The following is a 26255-nucleotide window of genomic DNA, read 5'->3' as shown; positions in this document are numbered from 1 at the left end:
CTCCCTATGCACAGGGGATCTGCCTAGGGAGAGGGGCGGCTCTTTGGGATCAGAGGGGCTTGTGCCTAGAGTCCCTGGGAGCCCCCACAGGCCAATGTCTCCCAGGACCTGAGCCATGGAGGAAACTAGGGAAAAGCAAGACCTGAGAGAGGCCCCAGGGCGGGAGGCCCGGGAGCGGCGGGCAGACGCGAGATTGTGAGCCGCCCCTCCCCTCCCGGCAAGAATCCCCGGGCAACAACCCAGCTGCCCCTAACTCCGACTTAATTGGCTCTGTGAGCTCCGAACTGAAGAGAGGCCAACTCCCAAACAAAGAGGCGGCCCAGCTCAGGGCTTCTGGGCGAGGCCAGCCCGGCTGGGAGGAACGGAGCCCGGGAATCGGAGCGGGGCTAGCCGGGAGGGTGGGCGCTCGGGAAGCGGGGCGGGGCGGGCCGGCAGGAAGTGCCCGGGGTGCTGGGCTGGAGCCGGGCCGCCCGCACCCTGACCCTCTGAAGGTGGGAGGGCCCGGAGCGCGGCGGGGGTGCCCAGGCGAGCGCCGCGGCGCCTCGGGAAGCTGCGGGTCCCGTCGCTGCGTGAGGAGCCCCACTGCGGGAGGCCCGGTAAGCGCCGGGGTGGGGTGGGGGGGGGGGGTGGAGAAGCGCGGGGGGGGGGGGGGGGGGGGGGGACGCGCGGGGACCAGGGGGCCCTGCCCGCCAGTCGCGCCCCAGCCCCGCGCGGAGGAGCGCCCCCACCTCCCTACCCGCGCCCCCGCCTCCTTTCTGAGCCAGACGGTGGCGGGGCCTGGGCTGGCGGGGTCGAGCGGACTCTGGGTGCGGGTGGGGGCAGGGGGCCTCCGGTCCCTCGGGATGGGCGCGTGCACGCACTGGGGTCGGCCGGGGCCGCAGCGTTTGTGCCCCTAATCATACTGTCCAGTGTGCCGTTCTGCACTTAGGGCCCTGGGAGGGAGCTCTGGGCTTCTGAGTGGCTCGTGCCGCCTAGCGTGCTCAGTGCCAGTCTACCTCTCCTCAAAATGTCACCTGAATTCTGGTAGCTGGCTTTTATGCATAAACCCAGGGTGACCGGTCCAGAATAATCCTAGCTAGAATTGTGTGGAGCTTGGCCCCGTACCTCGTGCAAAACAGAGTTTGCTAAATGCTGGCAGCTGGTGTGTCTTCTGCATGCGCAGGTCTTTGCAGCAGATTGTCCACGAGTACTATGGGGGCACATCTGTGTATTTGCGGGGACATGGCTGTGCGGGCCCTGTCACCTGTGTTTGCCTGTCCATTCCTGCAGGTGCAGTTGGCTGGTCTGATATGGGAAGAAGGAAGATGTGGATGGTTCTAGGGTGCATTGTTTTCACCAGTGATGTGTGCAGTGTTGACAAGTGTGAACTGGCTGGAAAATATGAAAGAAGGGGTCAGTCTGCAGGGGCAGGAGAGCATCTCAGCTTGGGTCTGAATTGCTTTAGATGTCACCAGCAGGTGGGCACGCATGATGAGACTGCAGTGGCTCAGAGAGAAGAGACAGCTTCTAGAAATACCCCTAAGTACCCTCCAAGGCATAAGATGTAGACGGAAGGGGGGGAGAGAGAGACCGAGGGTGGATACTCTGTTTAATTTGTGAGCGTTTTGATGATAGCTACCTTTGGGGTCTGGAGCCCTGGGTTTGCATCAGAATTCAGTGGTTGTTACTACGTCACTAGCAATGTTCCCTGCACAGGTTGCTTTGGGGCTCAGTTGCTTTGTGTGCAAAACGGAGCTAATAATTGTCGTCTTGCCTACCTCGTGAGGTGACTAGAAGCTCAAATTTGCTAATGCCTGCGCAGTGCTGGGACAGCATTCGGTTCCGAGGGTGAAAGGCAAACACTCCGAGACTTGGGGAGCCTGGGGCTGTTTGCCTGGGGGTAGGAGAGGAAGCCGTTTGCATACTGCTTCCCTTGATGCTCAGCATCATAGGAGCACATGCCTGGAGCCTGGCTTTGGACTCTTGGTGTGTGACATATCTACATACCCGTGTGTGATGCCGGAGGTTTTGTGAATGCTTCTATAAGAAGAAAACTGACTTGGCCGGTCTTTAAGTCATTTAACCCCACAGCAGCTTGACTTTCCAGGTAGCCTTCCTCCAGGTGAGCCACCATCTTGCCAACAATAGAAGCAGTAAGGAGCACTTTCCACAGTTTGCCGCCAGGGAGATAGGAGAGGAGGAATCTTTCCCAACTAAGGTCATGGGTCTGGGATGTCCACTGCATGGTGCTGTCTGCTGGGGTACAGCGCTCCCAGACTCTAACTGGCTGAGCAGGGCTGAGAGGGTGCCAGGAGTCATGACGGACAGCCCCGAACCCCAGGGCATGGTTGGTGGCTTGTGGGCACTTGGATGTCTCCTGCCTTGTTTGCATGCAGTGGCTATTTAGTAAACACTGTGAAAAGAGAGAGCCCTGAAAACCCAGGGTCAAGGACTGGCTCGGGCTTCTGACTTGATGGGTGACCTGGAGAAAGTCACTTCACCTCTTTTGGGTCTGCTTCCTCATTGGTCAAAATCAGGGCATCTTTCCAGATTCTTGTTGTGCCATCAGTTCACATTTTGCTTCCTCAGACAGACCTTTCCCGATACCCCCAACTAAAGTAGCTTTCTCCTGGGGCGCCTGGGTGGTTCAGTCGATTAAGTGGCCAACTTTGGCTTAGGTCATGATCTCGCGGTCCATGAGTTCGAGCCCTGCATCCAGCTCTATGCTGACAGCTCAGAGCCTGGAGCCTGCTTCGGATTCTGTGTCTCCCTCTCTTTCTGCCCCTCCCCCATTCATGCTCTGTCTCTCTCACTCTCAAAAATAAACATTAAAAAAATTAAAAAATTAAGTAGCTTTCTCCTGGCCCACAGTCACATGGCCCTAGTCCTTTATAGCACTTTCCATCATCTGAACTTAGCTCTGCTACATCCAGCCACATTGGGAGATTCAGGAAAGCAGGGGCTTCCCCTGTCCTCTTCCCTGCTGGCTCACCAGCACCTGGAACACAGTAGGTACTCGAGAAACGTTGTGTCAGTGAGCAAATAACTTAGTAAGCAAGGAATGGCAGGCTGCTTTTCATATTGTGCTCCCTGGAGCTTTTGGGAGAGGAGCAAGCCCCGTGAGCAGGGCCCTGGGTCCCTCGCTGCAACAGCTGGGGGTTAATCTGGGTTACTGGCTGCCTTCCAGGTAGGATTTCCTTTGAAGAAAGGGCCCTCCCACTAAAATAAAACTGGAAAACCATTGTGGCAGAAGACTCCTGGGCGCCTGTGCAACTCCAGCTTGAAATAATAGTACCGAACTGGAAGTAGTGCACACTGGGTTCGGACACTCAGGTCCCACACGTCGTTCCTGCCCGGCCATGGAAGGCGTCACAGGGCTGTTTGTTCTGCAGCCGGCTTAATTTCCTCACATTTTGGACAAGGTTAATATGAAAATGGTTTTGCACACAGTACGGCAACAAGGGGCACATGGGAACTGTGAACCGTGTGTGAGATAAGCGGGAGGCGACACCGAGTACTGCAGAGTGGATAAGCCGCACTCTGATATTTGAGAGCTGCCTGTTCAGGGTGACCGTGTCTGGCATTGTCCTCCCAGGCAGACCGCCCAGATGTGCCTCCTCCCCAGCAGATGTCCACTCAGCATGGTTTTTCTTGAGTAGTTGGCAGTGGACAGGAGCCCTCTCTCTGAGTGATTCCTGAACCTAGACAGCGACGTGATGGTGTGCCCCGACATGTATTTACAGCAGCCTTGTCAGCCCCACGTAAAACAGCCGCTCCCGCTGTCTCTTCCTGTAGATATGTTTGCAGCTGGCATTGTGACTCCCATGTCCAGCACTGTGCCTGGGTTTTGGGTGTAGAACACCTGTTTACCACAACCTTTATTAATTCCCATGGGAGTTAGTATACCACAAACTAGTATACTGTATAGTATACTATAATATTATATAACACAATATTTTATATATATATATAATTATGTAAGATATATTAATGTTGCTTAGGATATAATATGTAATATATAATACAATATATGCTATACATATTAATACATATTGTACATTATTAATATGTATATATGTTGTGTAATTATATTACATATTATAATATATACTATTAGTATCATATATTATTATACACTATAGTACTATTACTATTATATACTATATATGTAGTATATAGTATCTATAGTAATATATAGTGTATAATAATATATATAGTACTATAAATAGTATGTAATAGTAATAGTATATATAGTATACAATAGTACATACTAACAGTATATAACATATAGTAATAATAATATATATTAATAGCACTCCCATCGATGGAGAAGGAGGTTCAGCTGTTTTGTTGGGTTGTTTTGGGAGCGTAGTTGAGGAGGGAGACTACAGAGAGAAGTGGAGGGAGGAGATAGAACCCAGAAGAGAACCCTCTGTTAATTCCTTCGGACCGTTGACCTTGCTTCTTGTAGACGTCCCTGCTCTGGCGGACTCTTGTGGGCTCCTAGGTTCATGAGGTTTGTACTTACAAGGGGGTGTGCTGTCTGTTGCCTGGTTGAGGGGAGGGCTTATCAATATGCACATATTTACCTGGCGCCTACATATTCACCTGGCACCTATTATGAGCCTCCAGGCCTGCCAATACTTAACCTCCAAGCATCTAGTTGTTGAGAAACCCCCAGGGAAGAGAGGAGAAAAACAGCTGAGTGGAAGCTGTGTGGTGTGGCGCTCACCCAAGCCACAGCTGGAGCTCAGGGAGGGGAAGGAAAAGCGGTGTGAGGCAGGGGGCGGTGGAGGGCAGAGAGCCCAGCTCTGGGTCAGACACTCCAGCCTGGAATCCCGGCCCTGCCCTTTCCTCCTGGGTGACCTTTCATGTGTTACGTGACCTCACTGAGGTTCAGTTTTCTCATCTGCCCACCAAAGAAAGGATCTCTAACTCCTGGCTGGCCTGGGTACGGATGGCTGAGTTAGGCCTGGAGAGCTCAAATTCATAGAGGGGCACGGAGTGTGTGGGCTGCCCAAGGTGAGCACTCTGGAGAAGGGTCTCGCTGACAAGGGGGTCTACCAGGTGGTGACTGCTGCCCTGTGCTTTCAAACCCTGATCTTACATGCCAGTCATCTGGGGATGGGGTGAGGGAGGGGGTCGCCCGGGCCAGCCAAGCCCCCAGTTTCTCCTCTGGGCCCCTTCCCTCCCCACTGGGCCATTCCACTCCCCACACACGACTGTGGGCCGGATGCATCTGGATTTCAGCGGCTCCCTCCCACCTCACTGCCCTGTGTACGCATCAGGCCCTTCTTAAAGGCTTAAGGAGTTTTACTGCAAAATGCCAAGAATTCAAGAATTGAGGATATTACAGAGGCTCAGGAAATGTTAAAGGAAATTGCTCTGACATTCCCTGATCTGGTTTGAAGTAGTAAGTTTTGAAATAGAGTTCCGTGACCCTCTGTGATGGCAGTGGGTGAGAACCTGAAGTTTTTCTCACCTGTGTCCTGACTTACAGGTTCTTCTTTTTTGAACAGGGAGCTCAAGTTTTGAAAGATTCATGTGAGCCAAACTTCAATATAAATGAAAATGTGTTTCTCCATTGGAAACAATTAATCAAAGACCTTTTCTGCTTATGTCATTTACATTTTTAAAAGATCAGCCTAGACCATTTAACCAACAGATTCCAGTATGTTTAAAGGCTCAGAAAAGAACAAAGAACAAGATTGGGCTGGTGTTGTCCAGTTTGTCTGAGGTTTGGAACAGATTGTAAAATTATGAGAAGTTTTCCATTACCCCGTTTGATCACACAGATGTGGTAAGCTAACCTCTGAAGCTTTTTCAACAGGTAAAGGTCCATGTTTCCATAAGTGCTCTTAGAATATTGTAAAGACATTTCTCTCTCAGAACCCCCTTCTACAGACAAGTACTAGGATTCTGACACTTGGACAACAATGTCTTATATTTCAGAATTATATTCCTTACCACTGCTCGAGGATAGAAATTATGTTTATTGACTTTTTATCCCTGGCAACTAGCACCATGCTGAACAAACAGTATGAGTTCAGTAAATGTCCACAAAATAGATATTTCCGGAGGGAGATTATCAGTCATCACTAAGACTGTGTGCTCAGGGAGAAATCCCACAACCAGGGCTGGCTACATAATTTGTGGGACCCAGTGCAAAATGAAAATATGGCCCCCTGATTCAAAAAGCAGGAAAAAGTGCCATTGAAAGTACTAAATGTAAAAGCTTTTTCCTGTCTTCCATGGTCTCTTTCTTGACTTGTCATGGTGGTTTTGGTTGCTACTTAATGGCATTCCAAGTAAAGAAAAATTAAAATTTTAAATGATTAGCATGCATTTTGGTATTCATCTTTATATCGTGCAATGCCAGTTTTAAACACACGTATGCGAGCATTTAACTCCTATGTAGAATCACCAAAATCACACAATTCAAATATCATAGCTCATGTTTTGTTCTTCTCAGAACACTGGAAATGATGCACAAAACGACCTCAGCTATTTTTATTTCACTTCTTGATACACGCACATTCTTTTTATTTTTTTATTTTTTTTTAATGTTTATTTTACAGAGAGAGACAGACAGACAGAGCACGAGTGGGGGCAGGGCAGAGAGAAAGGGAGACATAGAGTCTGAAGCAGGCTCCAGGCTCTGAGCTGTCAGCACAGAACCCGATGCAGGGCTCAAACCCATGATCAGTGAGATCATGACCTGAGCCGGAGTCAAATGCTTAACCGACTGAGCCCCCCCAAGCTCCCCGATACATGCATACTCAGTCAACACACTGTCACACTCCACTTCCAGCCTAAGGGGAAAGGAAGGATTGAAAGGAAAGGCAATAGTGCATGGACCTTTCTTCCCTTTAGTTCATCCTTTTCAGTGCAAGTAGGTGACTGATGCAGGAAGGATCCCAAGTAGGAAAGGACAGGGTATCATAGGGTTCCTTAGCTGTTGGTGTTTCTTACAAGGCATCGCTCACCTTCTGCATTTGAACCCAGCTCTGGTTCCAGCAGAGAACTTGACCTCCCTGGGTCATCTGCTCCTGCTTACTCTGTCAAAAACCAAACACCTTATCTTGTACTCACTCACTTTGCAGCTCCTTGAACTCCACACCTGATGGGTCCCCTGGATTTCTGTGCTCATGGATGTGAGAAATAAGCCCACTGACCCAATTAAAGGAGGGACGCCAAGACTCAGAGCACAGTGAAGTGAGGCTTTAACCAACATTCTTGCAACAGCAGGTTTCTGATGGACAGGCACACAGGGGACAGTTACAGCAGACAATTTATCTCCTAGTATTCAGGTCCCTTCCCTGGTTCCTCATTGGCTGAGTCCTGCAGAGGATACAGCCTTACCCGGACGTCGCCTCTGCCCATGTAAGGCAAAAAGGAGTCTGATTGGAACAATGTACATTCCCTGAGGTGATGCGGCAGCGACTTCGGGTCTTCTTTAGCCCATTGTAAAGCCCACAAAAAGCCCAGGAAATGGAGAGGGGAAAAATAACCAGGAAGTGAAGTGTCTTAGGGTTTGGGACTCCATTGGGGAGTGGGAGGAGGGGGGGGATCAGGTTTGAACATATTTCCAAAGGTTGTAAACCTATTGTTAACTAGACGGTACAGCTTTTTGGTATTTTTGAAAATGAATCATCTCCCTTCTCACATGGGGCATCATGGATCAAATGAGATCAGCAAGGAACAGTGGACACACGCACCGAGCATTTCTCTCTGTTCACATTGATGCCCACTGTCCCATAGGGCTTCACTTACAAAACACAAGCTCAAAGATTAAATCATTAAAAATTCCAAGATGCCAACAGCAGAGCATTAAACAGAGCGCCAGTCCCTTGTCAGCACAGGGCACTGTGAGTCTGCACAGTTGCCTGCTTGTGGAGTCAGCCCAGGCTTCAACCCTTGACCTTCCATTTTGGTTACATTTTTAGATGGTGGTCCACTTGGGGCAGAACAGATCCTTTAAATGAGCGGGCCATTCAGGTGCCCTGAGATTCTAGTTAGTCATTTCTCTTTGGAAAACAGCAGAGCCTTCCATTTCCTTGTCCAGGTCTCCATCCTTCTCCTTTAAAGCATTTATGTTTTTAAAACAGTCAGTTTGGATCTTTCACTCACAGGTTCTAGAGTGGTTGAGAGGCTCAAAAGAAAAGAACAAAGGACAGGAGGAGAGGTGAGAATAGTCCATTTTGCCTGAGGGTTGGAATATGCTGGAAAGCGAAAAGCTTGTAGGAGTTCTAAGTCTGTTCAGAGATACTGATTAGCTGTTCCAGGCATGACCATTTTCATACTGAAGCCAAGCGGACGGTTTGCCATGGGGAAAGGTATGGCTTTGTTACCAAAGGACGAGTTGATCTTTGGGTGACTGCACATTTTGGGGTGCTTTTTGCACACAGAGAGGCTTTAGGGAAGCCAGGCCTTCTGGGAGAAATAAATCCCACTCTCTGTGGGGAGAGAGGTGAGGCAGGGAGACAGGAATTTAAGACTAGAAGTGCTAGAACAAAATGAAATACTCAGAAAGCAATTCACACTTCTTGATGGCAGAGCAGATAGCTCTGGGCTTTTCACTGCTCTGGAAACCTCAAGTTCCAAGCAAGTACCAGGAAGCAAGTACTAGTACCAGGAACTGAAAAGGGAGTTTTTTCTACCTTTTTTTTTTTTTTTTAATATATAAAGACCTGTTGGAAGAAGTAGTTAGAGATAGCACAGAAGCCACATTTACATTGTACCTTGAATGCCTTTAAGTTGGTCTACCTTCTACCTTGGTGTTCCTGTATTGTCTAAATAATGCTAATTGTAAGTAGCAATTTCCATCATCAAATTTGGTAGTTGCATGACTCACTGTTCTCCAGGGGTCCACAAAATGGTTCTGTATGGCCTATAGGCTACAATTATATTTTAAAAGGCTGAAGCAAATGAACAAAACAAAGAGGAATATGCAACAGAGACCATGTGGGCCGCAGAGCCTGGGACATTTACTAACTAATCTTCTAACAAACGGTTTGCAGAGCCCCAGTCCACCCACCTGAGGTTATTGACAGTTTGGGGACCCCAGAGCACTGAACATGGGCACAGGGGCTAGAGGAAGGCCTAGCCTCTGAACCCTGGTCTCTGAGACACCGCTTTCATTCACCTGGGCTGCAGCCTGGGAGGCCAGATTTTTACAAACTCCTCAGGTGGTCTTAGTGCAGCAAGTGTGAAAAGCATGGTCCTGAGACAGTTGTTCTCAAAGTGAAGTTCTGCAGAATCAACATCTTATTGAATTATTATTGGCTTATTAGAACCTCAAAATCCAGGGTGGACTCCGACCTGCTAACTCAGAAACTCCCCGGGGGTAGACCCAGAGATCTATGTTTTAATGAAGCTTCTGGGCCATTCTGTTGCAAGTTTGAGAACTCTAAGGCTTGGCCTTTCCAACCTGAACCTGCTCAGTCAGGCAAATGTCATGTCACAAGGGCATCAGGTAGAGAGCACAGGAGGAAGGGGGGAGGCTGGCAAGGGGGCAGCAAGGCCTCCAAGTCTTTGCTTTGAAATCTAAGGCTCTAAATGACTGGAATTGTTCTTTTATTCACAACTGAGGCCCTGGAAGGTGAAGTGAGCTGCAGGAACCAGAACTTGGGACCAGAATAACACTACGAACAACAACAGTCATGAATTCCTCCCTTATGAAAGTTATCATTAACAATAGGTTTGTGCTCTACTTTTCATTACTACATATGTTTGTCTTTTAGTATCTTAGCTTACATAAGGTTCCCACTTGGTAAACTCAGGGGTTTAAGCACACTTCTGAACTGTCTTGAAATAATTTAAATAAACATATACGTGCGTAGGAAGTAGGAAAGCTATGTTGCTGACCTTCACCCCATAACTGATGGATGAATTCTCTTATCCCAACTGCCCCCTCTAGGGATTCTCATAGGGTACTCTGCCCAGGTGCTAGCCCTCCAACAATGTAGCATGGGGGACATTTATGAGTGTAATAGGATCTATGACTTATTGATGGCCTACTATGTGCCAGGCAGGCATGGTGTGATGTTTTAACATACATTATTTCCTGGAATCATCACAGACTTATAAAGTCAGTGGTATTATCCCCATTTTACAGTCATGAATGTTGAGGCACACATAAATTAAAGACTTTCCTCACATCCCACAGCTAACAGATGGCAGAGCTGAGATTCAACCCCAGGGAGGTCTGGTCTCAAAATTGGTGAGGGTGGGGAGGCAGGGGAGCTGGCACATGATCCGGCCTGATGAAGCATTTTGGTAAATCTAAGCTGGATGAGCTGGTGGGCACAGAAAGCAATTATTCCTTGCTCTCCTCATTCTTGCCCAGTGTCCCGTGCATCCTTGGCAGGAGGTGAGCCCACACCTTCCAAAGGTTGGATTGCTGATGTGCCATCTTAGAAAGAATTCAAGGACCAGTGGTGCACAGGGGACCAGAGGTAGAGACTCTGTTTGAGGTGTCAAGAATGCAGTTGCTACCCACAGAGCTGGCTGGGCTTTAAATTCTTCCCTCCTCACTCTGGAAGTTAGCAGCCAAAGTGGTGTATAAATATTACATACCACACATTATCATCACCATCAATAATAATGAGGCATCCTTTTAGAGCTCTTCACAGTTCCAAAGCACCGTAGGCTCGTTAGTTCCCAGTGTCTAGTATTAATAGGCTCAGTAACAACTAGAGGCAGTGGGAGCTCAGAGACGATGGCCATTGGCAGCCTGCAGTCCTCCCAAAGCCCAGGCACTGAGCTGAAAACCAGAGATAGGTGCCTGGGGGCCTCTTCTCAGACCTATTCAGGGAGAGCAGAGATAGACATCTACCCTCTGCGTCTCTCTGGCCTACAGATGGGAGCAGACTGACTCCATCTTCTAGTCCTGGGACCTGCAGGCGGCTTTCCAAACCTCGGGTAGTGATGCTCATGGTGATGATGTAATTAGTCCATGGTTAGGGAGCCGATGTGGGCAATATCTAGGGTGTTCTGATGCCAAGTCCGTTTCTATAACATCCTCCCTCTAGAACTCATGGAACTAAAGTTCTTCCTTCTTTTTTGGAAAGAATTAGGGTAACCGTGTGGGGGTTGTTGGTTAGTTGCCATGCGAGTGCATTATTTCCTTGCCCAGAAAGGTCAAATATCTTTAAAAAGACACAAATCTGTGTGTTTGGCTCTCCTCCAGGGAGAAGATTCGAATGCTTTCCAAGGGGGTTTCTAAGTCCCTAGAAAATATGTTTCTACAGACCTGAGATAAAGAAAATATGGTTTATTTATCAGGGAGCTTAGCGGCTTCCACATTCTCTTCAATAAATTACATCACTTTCTGGACTTAAGACCTAACAGATTTACATCCAAGTCCCAAAGTGAAAATTGGAATTTAAATTCGGATGCGTAAATGTTCTCTCCCTCACCCTTATGTACATAAGCACACAGTTCTATCGGTCTGTGTGGTGCGGTAGAAAGCAAGCTCAACCAGGGTCTGGAAACCTGGATTCCAGCCCCAGCTCTGCCTCTTCGGCTTCTCTGGGGCCCCTGGGCTCCGATCCTGTGCCTAACTCAAGGCCTTTCTCTTGGGAGTTGATAATCCAGGCCTTGTCTATAACTACCCGAAATAGGAACCTTAACCTTTCTGTTAAGGAAAGTCCTAAACCTCTTTGGGGATCTGCTAAAACCTATGGAACTCCAGCATATAAATGGTAAAAAAGAAAAAAAATTTTTTTCATATGATTTCAGGGGCCTCCAACTTAGAACCCCTTGGAAGGAAAGGTCTTTTAGACTTACACAGCTAAGCCATGGTGTCCTGCTCCAAAGACAAGACAGGCCCTATTTTGAAAGCAAATGAGAAATTGTACAAATCCTACTCTCTGGGAAATGGGACAAGTTTTTATGTCATTCAGCCCCCCCCCCCCCCATTTCCTGCTGCCTGGAAGGGAGTGTCTGTGCCTTTCTGGTTCCCAACGAGCAGGTTGTGAATGTACTTAAGCCAAAGTAATGTGCACCATAATGAAGGCTTCTTGAGGGGTCCTCCTCCTTCCAGCCCAGAGCATCTCTCCTCTAGCCTGGCTGATCCCTGCCAGAGAACAGAGCATTCAGACTACCCTCTTCCCCTTGGTGGAGGCCTCTACTGCTGGGGGGGTCAGGAGGAAGCAGGCCGCACACTCAACCAGTGCTGACTGGCCTTCAAGGTCACTTTTTCTGGGTCCTTGCCTTCTCATCTCCACAGGACAGGGGAAGAAACTGGCTCAGGTACATAGGAGGCCCTGCCCAAGTTCACACAGCTGGTAAGAGTGACAGTACTTTTCCCTCCATACATGTGACAGGCAAAGAAAGCACCAGGGAGCCAGGTTCACATCCACCTTCACTCCCCAGCCCCCTCCTCCTACCACCAGGGATGGTGGAGGGGATAAAAGCCCCCTTCATGCTTGCACTCAGGATCATGCATAAGCTGCCCCACAAGGACCACCACCACCCCCACCCTGAAGCCCACAGGTGTGCTCAGTGGGCTCAGACCAGTGTCATTTCCCAACCATCTCTCGGAGACTCTGGTTAAGTGAGCAGCTGCTGCAGCTGGGGAGTAGGGAGGAGGTTGTTCTGGGCAATTTGCACTCAGCTGGGGATCCCACCCTGGGGAAGGGGGCAGCAGAGGGGGCCAGCACATGAGGACCCTGGTCCCATGAGTCAAGCCTGGTGGGAGTCCTTGTTGAGTCTGAGAGCCAGGGTCATCACTGATTTGGGGCCCGGAGTGCCTCCCACATGCTCTAGACTGCTTCGAGTCTTATACCCCTCTCAACCTCATACACACACAACAGAGAAAGCACATCCTGGTGCCTAAGAACAGATAACCCCTGGGGCTCCAGCTCCAGTCTGAGCCCTAAATCCAAGCTTGGGAGGCCTGTGGGGCCTCCAGAGTGCCTCCCATTTCTGTCTGGCTCACTGGGGACTGTAGATGTTTGGAAGTTTCTCCCTCTGCCCTCAGAGTCATGACCACCCAACCCTCTGGCCTTCTCCAATTTCTGTCAGGCCCCTGCACCTGGCTGTTGACTGGGCCACCTGTGGGCAGATGTTGGGGTGACAGGGGAGACCTGCTGCTTCCATCCCAACTCTGTGCCTGAGACAGCAGAGCAGAACTGAGCAGAGAGGGCAGCACTGGCTGGCCTCCTGCCCAGGGTCTGTCTATAGTTGGCAGCCTTTTGGCCTTCCTGTAGTCACATGGCCTCAGACCCCAAGGCCCAGGTGCAGCCTCCAAAGACCAGCCCAGGTTCAGTTTCCTGGGCTATATACAGGGTCTGGAAAGCTGTCATGGGCAGTATGACCCCACACATACAGGGACCTGCCTTGCAGAGAGGGGAGAGGAAGCCAGGATCAGTCATCATGCCCCAGTGTCCCTGGGGCCCTAGCTGAGAGGCTTCTCAGCTGTGCCAGAAGCCTCTTGGCCACAGGTGTTCTCATCAGCAGCTAGGGGCTGGGCACTAATCAGAGAAGCCTGATGCAGTGGCAGAAACTGGAAAGCAGCCCAGCTCATGAAATGGCCTGGCGGGAGCCAGACTAGGGCATGCTCCTGGGAGGCAGGCACCAGGAGCCTGGCAGGAGGTATCTCCAGACTGTCTGGAGGCTGGTGGGGGAGGGGGAAGGAAAGGCTCCTCTAGGGCAGCACAGGTTGTGGATGAGAGGTAGACCTGTATTTCAAACAAGGCTGTGTGTTTTTGAATTTCCATCTGTGAAATGGGGATCTTAAGATTGTCCGCTTCTTAGTTACTGTGAGAAGTAGTATAACAATTATGTCATCATTATTATCATTATCATTCCCATCATCTGTGCAAGCAAACAGTGAGCTAAAGCCTGGAGAGGACAGAAATAACCAACCACATGCCCACATACAGGGCTGCTGCCGTTCTCCAGGAGGCTTGGGCCCATTTGCCCAGGACAGATGCCATATTGGAAAAATGAGGTGGGGCTATGGAAGAAAATTCAGCAATGCCTCAGTGAGTTACACACATGACCCAGCAATCATATGCCTGGGCATTACCCAGAGGAATTGAAAACAGGTGTCCAGACAAAAACGTGTGCATGAATGTTCACACCAGCTCTATTCACTATAGCCAAAATGTGGAAACAACCCAAATGTCTATGGACAGATGAATGGGTAAGCAAAAGGTGCTCTATACACACAAGTGAACGTTACTCAGCTGTAACAAAGAATAAAGTACTAATACGTGCTAGAGCATGGATGAACCTTGAAGATGTTATGCAAAGTGAGAGAAGCCAGACACAGAAAATCACATATTGCATAATTCTGTTGATATGGAGTAATCAGAGTAGGCAAATCCTTAGAGAAGCTCATTAGAGGTTTCCAGAAGTTGGGGGGAAGGGAAGTAGGGAGTGGCTGCTTAATGGGTACAAGTTTTCCATTTGGAGTGATGAAAAGTCCTGAACTAGATAGTGGCGGATTCCCTTAATGACACGGAATTGTACACTTTAAAATGGCTATAATGGTAAATTTTATGTTACGTCTGTTTTACCACAATAAAAAAAGGGAAAAATGGGATAGAATTGGGGCCAGGTGCAGGTCAGGAGAAGATGAACCACTGATGAAATGAAGAGTTTCTCAGATAATCTCAGAGGTCACTTTCAGTTCTTAAAATAGCTTGTAAGTCTATGATATAGGAAGTAGATTTCTATGAGGTAGGCCCCAACAGCTCTCCCCTTGCTTATTTTGACTGGGGACAAGTGTGGAGAACAATATGAAATTAAAGAATAAAAAACCTAATGCCTGCATCTTGGTCTCCTAGAGTGCTAGAGCTGGGTTTCTTGCATGGTTCCAGCTTCAGGGGGAGTAAGGGAGGGGGAGACACTGTTCAAATGGGCTTGAAGGGGGGGCGGGCGGAGAAGGGGACTTAGCACACCCCTTCAGCCAGAGAAGCTACACACCTTATCTGTTTTATATGTTAGGTTCTACATACAAACTTGTTTGAAAGCATGTACTGCTAGAACACCAAGTTCATCATAAAGAAACTGAGGCACGAGACATGCAGGTGCTGTCCAAGGTGCTGGCAAGTAGTGAGGGAAATCCTGACTTAAACTCCCCCTCCCCACACACCTGGGCTTCTGCCTGTCTGCCATCCCCCCACCTCCGTAAATACCATCAGCAGACATTCCTAGCATCCCTTTGGCAGTTCCCCCTTTGTTTGGGAGTCATGGGAAAAGAGGACTGCCCTTCATGCCTGTCCCCCCCGGGCTCCAGGAACACACACTCTCCCCAGCCAAATCCCCCTCATGCCAAGTGTCAGCCTTCCCGTAGGGGGTGATGACCAAACAGCCCCTGCCAGGACAGAGCCTCAAGAACATGTCTCCACGTGGGTGATGAAAAGAGCAGCTCTTTCCGGGTGGAAGTCCTACATCTATTTGTTCACAAAGACTGGGGAAATTATAATACAGATCCATCTCAGAGTATGGGAAAAATTATAGACTGTATTCTTCACTATTATGAAGCTGGTTTTTAGAGGGAGCAGTGCAATGCATATTAGGCAATGCATTTTTAATTTTTGAAGGTGTTTCTGAGACCTAATGTGTCAAAATTAAAACCCTGTGGTCTTTGTGGAGAGAGGCAGTGATTTTCCTTATTGGGTTTAGGGTTTTGCTTCACCATCGGCTCCTCTGCTCCCCTAGCCTGGTCCACTGGTGGGTGCAGTGAGGTAGCCTGGCCCAGCTGCCTTGGACTGACAAGGAGCCGGCCTGGCCTACCCTTGACTGTCTTAGACGACATCCTTTCCACCGCGGCCTTACAGAGCCACCGCAAATCAACCAGACACAGGCTTGGTTCTCCCTTCAGATGCCTGGGCTCCATGGGGGATTTTAAAATTCATTTAAAGGAATGCTTGTTCCCCAACCCCAGGATCTGGTTTATAACCTGTGAAACCATTTGGGTTTATTTACTCTAACCTCATAAGTAGTGACTCTAATTCTGTCATTCCCTGGACCAGAGGGTCCGGTGGTGCCCATTGCTTTCATAATGAAGTCCAGAATCTTGAGCCTGGCAAATGGCTGCTTTGTCACCATCTTTGCTGAATTTCCACTTGTCCTTGAACTCTTGCCAGTAGTTCCTCCTCTGCACACCTGGACAGACTTTTTTCTCTCTGAACTCCATGCATAGTGTTGGATGCGGCTGTCTCCCCAGCTGTGAGCTCTTTGATCTCTGGCCCATTGCATCACATAGCAAGGCCTCAAATGTTCAGTGAATGAATAGACTGATTAATTAGTTAATCTCAGAAGGGAACACAGATATGTGCACCCTGACCACTGCAACAGTAGACAAAGGGTAGGCCTGCAGTGGGTGGTAACAGTGAGAAGATCAGAATGAATCGATTCCTAAGAGTTGATGGAGGAGCCTGCAGAAGGGGGACAGCTTGGTGAAGTAGTATGTGTTGGAGTGGGAGGTGGTGACACTGAAAAAGAGGGAGAAGTGGGACATAATCCTGAAGATAGTGCACTGGGTGGCGGGAGGGTGGGAACGTCATTACGCTTAGGGATGCAGGATGGCTGGGTTTGTGGGGGACATCCTGGCTTAGTCTTAGACAGGCTAGAAGTCAGGGACTCGTGGCCACATGAGTGAGCCTAAGCCTCAGCAGGCTCCTGAGAGTCATCAGCTTGTGAGACGTAGGTGGAGCCGGGCGTGAGTGGGGTTGAAGAGACACCGGGCACCTGGGTGGCTCAGTCAGTTGAGCGTCTGACTCTTGATTTCAGCTCAGGTCATGACCTCACAGTTTGTGAGTCTGAGCCCCATGTTAGGCTCTGTGCTGACAGCGTGGAGCCTGCTTGGGATTCTCTTTCTCTCCCTCCCTCCGTCTCTCAAAATAAATAAATAAAACTTAAAAAAAAAAAAAAAGTGACTTTGGGTTGAGTAGAGTGGTAGGGGCAGCCAGACTGTGGTAGGCTGCAGAACAACCAGATGGGGAAATGAAGCTTCAGGCCTTGGTGGCCAGGAGAAGAAGGGTCTGGCAATAACTTGAGAAGGAGACAGGATGCACGTTATCGTAGGACTTGGGAGGTAGCGTGCGTGGCAACCAGATTGGGCTTCGGAGCCTCCCACCCGCGGTTGTATCCTGGCTCTGTGCACCGGTCTAGGTGAGGACCAACTTGTTGCCCTTACAGATGGAGCTACAGAGGACCTATTTTTGCCTTCTGTTTGAGTGGGACATTGTGCAGAGAAGACTCTGACTCTTGGAGATATGATTCAGTTAGAGACCCAACAGGACAAAAAAGTTTCTTCTTCTTTCTTGTAACAGTCCAGGGCAGACAAGCTGTTGTGCTCCACATAGTCATACGTGGATCCAGGTTCTGCTCTCTTATTTCTCTACCATCCCTAAGGGCAGTGTGTGGTCTCCAGGGCAGTCCCCAGACCAGCAGCATCAGTATCCCCCAGAAATTTGTTGGAAATGCAAATTCTCCGGCACTACCCCAGATCTACTGGGTCAGAATCTCTGGGGCTGGAGCCGAACTACCTGTGACTGTGAACGCCCTCCAGGTGATTCTAATGTGCCCAAAAGTTAGAGAAGCAGTGCTCTGGGGTGCTGTCCTTGTGTGGTGGAAGCTAGATTTCGGGCACATCTGTGGTCCCACTCTCAGGGGACACATTGTAGAGATGTGTAGGGGCAAGCCTGGAAGTGGCACTTCCACTCACATTCCGTTGTCAAGGACTAGTACTCAGCCAGATCTAGCTGCTGAGAGGTCTGCGAAATGTGGTTGCTAGTTAGGTGTCCCTGTACCCACCTGCAACTCCATTATGATGGGAAGAGGAGAGAACAACTTTTGATAAACCACTAGCAGCCTTGGCTTATCTGCAATCAGTTTTAATCCACTATCCTCCAGAAGAGAGGGGGATATCTACCTGCATATCAAAGTTAAGGCTTATATGTTTAAAAAGGTATATGGGGGTGGGGGGTTGTCAGTTGTACCAGCCCCCAAATGTCTGTACACCCCCAGTGGGTTTGGGCAGCCCACCCCTTAGACACACACCTATCTTATTTGCTCACCCACTATATATTGTGCTACCCAGTCCCTAGTTGTAAACTTCCAGTAAAAGTCAAGATTTCACCCGAGGCACCAAGTCTTGGCAAGGAATGAGACAGAGAAGGAAGAAATGAGCTTGCCAAGGCAGCTGCATGCACCCGTCTAGACCGTGCTGTGCAGTGCACAACTCCAGGGGCAGCCGCTCACGGGCCTCTGATGTGTACACCTCCCCCTGGAGTTGAGTGATGTGGCTGCCCTGTTGTTGTCACCCCCCTGAACCCCAACACCCTGGGCTCTGGGGTCTTCCTCCTGCCCTTGCTCTTTACCCTGTAGATCCTGAGGTTACCCTGAGTGGGCCACCTCTGAACATCCATCCTTGCTATGAGAGGCTTCTCAGGAGGTGTCTCAGTGCTCCACGTACCAAAGCTTGGACAGAGAAATTGACTCTGGGTGGAGGCGATTTTTTTTTTCTTTCCTCAAAGCCTGATGAAAGCCCAGACCAGCAACACCAGTGATGAGTCCCTGGGTCTGCCAGAAGAGGCTCAGCAGCTTCAGTTATAAAGTAGGTACACCTGAGACAGTTAAATGAGCGACCTGGCCCAGATGAGGGGCTGACACTGCCGGAGGGGTGGGGCTTCTGACTGCTGGCCAGGACTCTAGGAGATGCTGGGGCCAGAGGTGGCTTCTCAAGGCCCTGAAACACAGGCAGAATGACTTGCCTCCCTGGGATCAGGTATTTGTTTATGTAATGAGCTCCTTTTAGGTGCTTGCATGCTCTAACAGTTCAGCCGCCCTGCCGCGGAGCGTTGTACTGGGGGAAGGAAGGAAGGAAGCCATGCTTGCACGAGGTCCTGCTGGGGTGGGCCTCGGGGCCCCAGGCTCTCCCAGCCTCTGCTGGATGGCCATCTTCAAGGGCTGGAGCAAAGGCAAGGAAAAGACTGTGTGCTGTTTGGAGAAGGGGCTAACTGCACGCTTGCCTTCAAAACCTATCTGGGGCGCCTGGGTGGCTCAGTCGGTTGAGCGTCCGACTTCAGCTCAGGTCACGATCTCGCGGCCCGTGAGTTCGAGCCCCGCGTCGGGCTCTGGGCTGATGGCTCGGAGCCTGGAGCCTGCTTCCGATTCTGTGTCCCCCTCTCTCTCTGCCCCTCCCCCGTTCATGCTCTGTCTCTCTCTGTCTCAAAAATAAACATTAAAAAAAAAAAAATTAAAAAAAAAAAAACCTATCGAAGCTGCCCGTCCTGCTGCCGTTTCTGGTGAGGTCTGACTCCACAGGAAGTGCCTGACTACGTGCCAGGTGTTTCCCATCAGCAGGGGCTGGCCCGTCTCTGAGCCTTGTTTGGGTGATTTTCTACCGTGGCATACTCTGGGCATAGGTCTGTATTCCTCACCTGAGGCTGGAGCTGAAAGACTAGGGGAAAGAGGGGATGATGTAGAGGGGGCACCTGGGTGGCTTAGTCATTTTAGCGGCCAACGATTGATTTTGGCTCAGGTCATGATCCTAGGGTCGTGGGATCAAGACCCGGGTCAGGCTCCACACTGAGCATGGAGCCTGCTTGGGATATTTCTCTCTCTCTCTCTCTCTCTCTCTCTCTCCCTCTCCCTCTCCCTCTCCCTCTCCCCCCCCTCCCTCCCCCCCCTGCCCCTCTCCTGTTCATGTGTGCACTCTCCCTCTCTCCTCCCTAAAAATAAAATCAATAAATAATTTAGAAAGAAAGAAAGAAAGCCCTGGAGAGAGTAATGAAAACACCAGGGCGCCTGAGTCGTTCAGTCCACTAAGCATCCGATCTTGATTTCAGCTCAGGTCATGATCTCAGTTGGTGAGTTTGAGCCCCGCATCGAGCTCTGCACTGATGGCACAGAGACTGCTTGGAATTCTCTCTCTCCCTCTCTTTCTGCCTCTCCCTGTCTCGTGCTCTCTCTCTCTCTCAAAATAAATAAATATTTTTTTAAAAATAGTGAAATTACCACATGTGTAAATGTGCAGAAAGCAGCCAAAGCAGTACTCAGTGGGAAATACATAGCCTTCAATGTACGTATGCACCTTGAAAAAGATCAAAAGGCTGTACAACTAAGATCTCTGCACTTTATATTTGTTAAACTTCCATTTTAAGTTTAGAAAAATAGGAAATCATCGATACAACAAATTCACTAAAATACAAATAAGGAATAACATTTAACTATATCTGCCTTCTAAGAAAGACTTCTCTAACTAAAGTGATTTTTGTCATACTTTCAAACTGAAAATTTCAGGTGGTCAATGTAGGAGCATTGACCTTCAGCAAACCCATCCATCAGGAGCTTATATAAAAATTGCATTTTCGGGACATGTTGGGTAAAACAGAGCTTAGAAAGTAAGATGTTGGTGAATGATAAAAGAAGATGAGGAAAAATAATATCTCAATATATTTTCATAAGTTCAGACTTAACCTTGGCAAGTGGAAACCCAGGGAACTGATCTGGTGTCAACGGGCTGTTTCCAGGATCACCTTTGGAAAAGGTCCCCTACAACTATCCGTAGCCTTCCAATGTATAATCCCAAATTGATTCCTCTATACTTCTACAGAGAACGTAATTCTCTATCATTCTTACCCTGTCTCCTTCCATCACTGGTTATTTGGTAGGTTCTCATGATTTTGAGGCTTATCTTAACATTAACCTTAGTTAAATCGTATTAATATTTGTATCCCCCTTCTTTTAAAGTGCCTTTCCTGTCGGAACCAATCTACTCTGTTAAAGTTAGGTCCTGACTTTTCTGTAGTGGATTCCTCATGTCACCTGGGAACAGGGTCTCCTGTCACAGTCGTCTACGTAGAGTCTACTAGCAGGTGGATGGGTTTAGGTACAGAAACTGTGAAACTCTGTCTCCGGCTATCAGACACCTGGTCTCTGGCTGATATATTCTATAGGGTTACCCATACATTGTCCTTCATTGAGAAGCTCTCAGGGAGTTGGTTGTAATAATTCCTTTGCTCTTGTGTGGCACTGAGGCTGTAAAATTACAGTGCACACAGTTCTTGTGAATTCACCATCCTGTTGGATCCTCACAGCCACCCTGCAAGAGAGACAAAGCTGGACTAGCATCAGGTCCATTTTACAGAGGAGGAAGCTGAGGCCCAGAGTCACACTGCTGTAGGTGACAGCTGGTATTCACACCCAGTCTTCTAAACTGCTGACTAGTACTATTTTTATTTGCTCATTGACTCTTCTCAGAAGCACTAAGGAGGTCCTCATTTCATGGGTCAGGCTGCAGTTTACAAAAAGATGCAGGAAACACATAGCAAAGGATGACACCCATCTACACACAGAGTCCAAAAACTCCATTTATGTATAAACGTGGAGAACAAGGAAAAAGCCAAACCGTTTGCCTCAGGTTATGAGTGGAGCCCTGTCTGATCCATGTAATGCATGTTGGCACTTTCAAATGAAGTAAAAAATAACCCATGTACTTAGGAAAACGTATCTCTCAGAGCATAAAGACTAAGACTTCTTGGTGCTAGGATTTTAATTCAGGTTCCACCTACAGCACCATCCACATGGCACTATAGTTAGCAATCAAACCTTAAGTTTGGTCCAGAAAAGTTGCCCACATTCATTTACCTGCACACAACAAATACAGTGATATAAATGAAACACCAGCAGTAGCCCAGAGGCTCCAGGCCAGCCCATGCCTCACGGTAGCACTAGCAGCTGCTGGATCCCCAGCCTCAAAGTTGAGGAGACGGAGGACCAGGGAGAAGAAGGTGGGCCCCCCCGGAGGGTTCCCCTAAGCAGTTTGGTATCTTGATAGTGACAGCTGCTTCTCCCGACCCAGGAACACTGGCCCCACCACCTCCTCCTGCGGCCCCTGCCTGGGGTCTTGGCCCCTGGAAGCTTCCCTCATTTTTAGCTTCCACCAGAGGCCACCAAGCTGAGAGAACTTAACCAGAAGCCAGAACTGGAACCGCCCAGATAAAAGTAAAACATCTGCACCCACTCTGCCCATGTCTCTCCACTTCCCAGTTCTGTGCCTTCCTCTTCTGGAAGAGGGATAGTCACACCATTATGGGATAGTTTTAAGTAGTAAATTACTGCACATATAGCACTTAGCTCAGTTGTCTAGCATGTGGTTAGCATTTAGGAAATTTATTATTATTATTATTATTATTATTATTATTATATCAGCCAATCAAAATTTGTTGGTGGCCATGGAGATAGGAGACCAGGTGCCTGCCCTGCCACTCATCTGCACTGTGACTTTGGCCACAGTGTGATCACCCCCACCACTGTTCCTTCCCCATCCCCGCCCCAGGGATCCTTTTGGCACTTTTCAGCTGACCCATTTGGAAGGTCGGAGAAAATCCCACTTTCCTGACTGCTTCAGAGGGACTTTCCACCCACCAGGAATGGGTCAGGCAAGTGGAAATTACAAGAAGAGAAGGAAAAGACAAAGAAGGACAAAGCTGTCTATGCAGGGGAAGGAATCACGCTATGCAGGGCTGCAACCAGCTTTATTAGGAGCCCACATTAAGTTATAAATTCAACCACTTAGATTGGTTTTTTTCCTTTCCCACTCTTTTTTCCCATCATTCAGGCATGGTCACTCGTTGGCCAAGAACCCAGAAGTGGAAACTGGCACTTACTTAGAGGAAGGGGTAGGGGTGGGGTGGGGTCTGGTTTTTCCATAGCAAACACACACTGGTTTTGTTTTTATTTTAGAATCACTAAGCTCCCCGGGAGCCCCCTCCCTGACCTCAGATATGAGGTGCTCACCCCTTAGGAAATGAAGAGTCAAGGCACCCCCAAACATGAGCTTTTTTGAATGGGAGCAGAGAAGAGGCCCCTGACATCACAGGAGTAAAGAGTATAGGGAAATGGGAAAAGTCACAACTAAGTGTGGCCAGCAAGATTGTCCCCAGGCCCCTAACCTGATTTGCTGGCTTTTCTGCAGCCACGGTGCCCAGCCATACCTCCAGGCCTCTGCTCACAACATCCTCTCTGCCTGAGCAGCCTTCCTTCCTGTTCTGCCTGCAGGGACTCTACTGGTCCTCAAAGACCAGATTAAATGCCCCCTCACCTGCCCATCCCATTGTGGCAGAATTACTGCCACTTCCTCTGTGCCACCCTCAGGGTGTAGAGGTGATCTACATGCCTGTGCCCCACCCGTGGACTAACTCCAGTGATTCTGAGTACAGCTCTTGGCACATAGTGGGGACTCAGTGCACGTTTGTTGAATGATTGAAGGATGCAGCTGGCCCAGGGACCAACAGTGCCTCCGTACTTACCTGGGATTTGTACAGTCTGCCCCCAAGCACTCCACACCTCCTGCCTCCCCTCACCATTAAAGGACTCAGCTCTTCCCTCACCCACCACCCAGGGGATCCATTCTGCCCCCCACTCTGGTGCTCACCCTGGCTGAGCCTTGCCCTGCACAGCGTGAGTTCCCACACATCTGGCCAGCCCACTGGGCTCTTTGTACATATCTCTCATCCTCTCTGCACTTTGAGACTCATTCACTTGGGGGGCTGGCAGTAGAAGAGATAATAATCCCCAGTTCTCATGGCCCGGGACGTCACACATCCAGCCTGATGAAAGTCCCCCAAATCTGTCACTTCACCATCAAGGCATTTGCGGTTGCTTTTCTGAGAATCCTGTGGTGTGGGTCCTGACTGTGCTATTAGCAGCCCCCAGGCCTCTGGCTGCCCTTGAATGCCAGCTTTGTTCTGTACTCAGAGCCTGGGCCTGGAGGGACAGGCACCCTGAAGCTGCATTAGCAGGCTGTCTGGGAAGTCTCTGACATCTCAACGGGAACACGTCCTAAATGTGGATTTTGTGTGAGAGGGTGTGCCCACCCCGCGCTCCACCCATACCCACTCAGCTATGTCTATTCAGATGCAAAGGATGGTCTTAGTGCAGGGGTATGGACTTCCAGAACTCGTAGGGGCTTTAAAGAACACTGATCCAAAGTGGCCCTCAGACCAGCAACAGCATCTGGGAGTAGGGTGACCTGACATCCTGACTTGCTGGGGGTGGTCCAGGTTTAGCACTGAAAGTCCAATATTCTGAAAAATCCCTCCCTCAGTCATGGGCACATTAGATCATTAGCTACCTACTTGCCTGCCTTGTGGCTTCCTGACACTTGCCTGCCTTATGGGTAGGAAAACATACAGCCAAGAGGGGATGCAACCCGCCAAAGTGCAGGCAGCAAGGAAGGGGCAGAGGCAGGAGAAGTGTCCTGCCTCCGTGGGTGGCTCAGCTGCCCGGTCTCAGCAGGTTCAGCCGATACACCAGGGCCCAACCAGCCAGCTTGTTAGAAGATTAAGAAGGCACTGAAAAGGGGCATCTGGGTGGCTCAGTCTGTCGAGCATCTGACTTTAGCTCAGGTCATGATCTCAAGGTCATGAGTTTGAGCCCTGTGTTGGGCTCTGTGCTGACAGCTCGGAGCCTGCAGCGTGCTTCAGTTTCTGGGTCTCCCTCTCTCTCTGCCCCTCCCCTGCTTGTGCTCTGTCTCTTAAAAATAAGTAGGAAAACATTAAAAAAAAAAAAAGGCACTGAAAAAGACTCAAACTAATTGCTGCCATCACTGGGCACTGGTCTCAGGAGGGAAGGTAGAGATGGCCATCTTCAGGGAGGGGGGACCCCGCTGAGCTTGGAGCTTGTGGGAGGGCAGCAAGGAGCCAGGACTCCAGATTCAGGGCACAGTGGGGCCAAGGCTGGAGGGAGGGGCAGCAGGTCTTGTAAGAGGCCAGAGAAGAGATCAGCTTGGCTAGAGCAGGGCTCCAGGAGGTACGGTCACCTCTTCTTTTTACTCAGGCTAGTCCAGGACCCCATGACCAACAGTGACTACCACCTCTGGGTGGGAAGGTATCTCTGCCTTGCCTGCCCCCACTCTCTGCCTCTGGCCCCTGAGGGAAACCTCCTGCCATTGGTTCACAAAGTCCAATTCCCCATCCTCTAGACAGAAATAAAACCCACTTAGGAAGGTAAGCTATTTCCCACAAATCCGCAGATGCCCCTCGGAGTTCTGTGAACATGGTCTTGGAGGCTCTGAAGCCCTGCTTCCTCCATCCTGGCAGGTCAAATGGCACGTGTTTGCTTTTCTCCTCTCTGGAGGAGAGGCCTTTCCTACCCCCACCCCCCAGCCACTGTCCCCACGTGTTACTCGCTAACCACAGGGGAGACTGAGGAAAACAAGGTCCTGGAGAGGGGTGTCCATCAGGGCAGCTGTCTGTCTGCCAGGAATCCCATCCAGAACCACCTGGCAGGTGGGCTGGGAGTATCCACACTCCTAGGAGGGTAGTTGCCTCACCCTCCCTATCCACCTGTCCCGGGCCACTAGGCAGTCAAGTTAAGGGCAATCAATATCCTGAAGCTGATGCAGAACCACAGGAGAGTGTTCAGTGAGGCCATCCTTCATGAGGCTTGCATTTCAGAAAGAGTCCCTTGGCAGGGGCCGAGGGGCTCGGGCTGATGAGGCGCCCAGAGACATTTAAGAAGTTAGTGCTGAAGTCCAAGAAGGAGATGGTGAGGTCTCAACCAGACCAGTGGCAGCAGGGATGGTGGGCAGGGGACAGATACCTACGGGCAGGTAGTGAGTACAATTAAGAGGCAGCAGGGGAATGAGCCCAGGGAGGAGGAGGAGGAAGAAGAAGCCATGCTTCTTCTGACATGCAAGGGGAAGGATTGACGAACAGAGGAGTGAGGGTCCCAGAAGCCAGGGGGAGGGGCTGGGCCACAGTGCCATGTGCTGGGAGAGGATTCACCTCTGCCAGAGCGGCATCAGTGCAGGATGAGGGTGGCTTAGGGATCCAGGGGAGGGGAGGAAATGGAGACTCAGGTAGATATTTTCAAATGAGAAGGGAAGCAGCTTCTAGGGAAGTAGTTAGAAGAATGCCTAGGATAAAGGAGCATTTTTGCATCGATAAGGAGGGAAACGTGTGTGTGTGTGTGTGCTTGTTTCCCTGAGAAAGGTAATACAGCTCTAAAAGTGTCTGAGACCCAGGCTTTTTAAAACTGATCGCTCTTATAGCTCGAAATGGCTACAAGAGCTGTAGTCAGCCCATCAGGATTCCAACCAACAGGAAGAAGGAAAGACTGAAGGGAGACATGCCCCCTCCTCACTTTAAGGATATTTCTGATCATTAGAGATAAAGACTGACATTCATTAATGACAAAGGGATCGATCTACCAGGATGATATCACAACTCCAAGTCTGTATGCACTCCATAAAACAATTGCAAAATAGATGCAGCAAAAATGGACAGAACCAAAGAATAGACAAATTC

General features: G+C 49.5%; 1 protein-coding gene across 2 annotated transcripts in view; it reads left to right on the top strand.

The window, feature by feature from the left end:
* The first annotated feature begins 446 nt into the window (after positions 1 to 446).
* TSPAN11 (tetraspanin 11) overlaps positions 447 to 26255 on the top strand; it is a 73666-nt gene continuing 47857 nt past the window's right edge. For both annotated transcript variants that reach the window (XM_049624911.1, XM_049624910.1), the window contains exon 1: positions 447 to 596. The gene's annotated coding sequence lies outside the window, so the exon portion shown is untranslated. The remainder of the gene's footprint in view (positions 597 to 26255) is intronic.

Source organism: Panthera uncia, chromosome B4 (assembly GCF_023721935.1).
Source record: "Panthera uncia isolate 11264 chromosome B4, Puncia_PCG_1.0, whole genome shotgun sequence".
Lineage (NCBI taxonomy): Eukaryota > Metazoa > Chordata > Mammalia > Carnivora > Felidae > Panthera > Panthera uncia.
Note: the sequence above shows the minus strand (reverse complement) of the source record. Positions and strands in the feature narration are given on the sequence as shown.